The sequence below is a fragment of the Sminthopsis crassicaudata genome, chromosome 3 (assembly GCF_048593235.1).
Source record: "Sminthopsis crassicaudata isolate SCR6 chromosome 3, ASM4859323v1, whole genome shotgun sequence".
NCBI lineage: Eukaryota > Metazoa > Chordata > Mammalia > Dasyuromorphia > Dasyuridae > Sminthopsis > Sminthopsis crassicaudata.
In genome coordinates this window covers 292,145,085-292,146,183 of record NC_133619.1, presented here as the reverse complement: position 1 = coordinate 292,146,183, position 1,099 = coordinate 292,145,085, and the positions used below count along the sequence as shown (strand labels likewise).

At 37.2% G+C, this 1,099-nt stretch overlaps 1 pseudogene; it reads left to right on the top strand.

The window, feature by feature from the left end:
* The first annotated feature begins 404 nt into the window (after positions 1 to 404).
* LOC141559506 (transmembrane protein 230 pseudogene) lies at positions 405 to 767 on the top strand (annotated as a pseudogene).
* The last annotated feature ends 332 nt before the right edge of the window (positions 768 to 1,099 follow it).

Below are 1,099 nucleotides of genomic sequence, written 5' to 3'. Positions count from 1 at the left end.
AGAACTGCTACAAATTTTAGTACATAGTGGTCCTTTTTTCTTTTTTTAAAATCTCTTATGGGATACAAACCTAATAGTGATATTGATAGGTTAAGGGTATGCGTGATTTTACTCCCCTTTTGACATAGTTCTAAATTTCTCTACACAGCCAGTACTCCTGATAAAGGCATCATTTCTAAAATATATAAAAAACTGAGTCAAATTTGTAAGAATAAAAGCTCTTCCCAATTGATAAATGGTCAAAAGGATAGCTACAGACAATTTTCAGATTAAGAAATCAAAGCAGATTCATTCTCCATGGGACATAGCATTTGATCTTTGCTCTGGATATGTTCTGCTGGGACTGAGGAAAACAGAGATGGACCTAAGTGGGACATTCTTATTGAGGAAACAGTCTCTTTGATATGATGCCATCCCACAACAATGTAAATACTGAGATCCCCAGTAGTAAAGTGATGTGCTCCAAGCTTTCTAACACAGATGATGGCTATGATGGCTCCCAAGAAGAGCCATCCCAAAATCCCTTACAAGGCAATAACATTTGTCATAGTGCTATTTATGATTGGCACCTTTCTCATAGTCATAGGTGCTCTGTTGTTAGCTGGATATATCAGCAAAGGCGAGGGGGCCCAGACTGAGCCATTCCTGTCTTGATATTTGGGATTCTGGCCTTTCTGCCAGAATTCTACTACTTGCATATTGCCTACCATGCTTCCAAAAACTACAAGGGCTACTGTTATGTTGACATTCTGAATTTTGATGACTAGAGTCTGAAAAAATGATTTCTTCTGGAAATAAGCTTAGCACTAAAGAGCTGAATACATGGAAATTTAATTATCTGTGGGTCAGAGAATTCTCTAGTTCTATAGTTATTATAGCAAGGTCATTGGTAGGCTTTCTAGGATCATCCCAAAGATGTTAACTGAGCTTACAATTAGAGAAATGACATATTTTTTTCTTTACCTCCTCTTCTGATCTAAGGTTTTTGAAGAGACAGCATTTACACACACACAAACACACACACACACACACACACACACACACACACTCACACAAACAAAATTCAAAGCAGTTGTGGAAATAGCAATAGAATTATCAC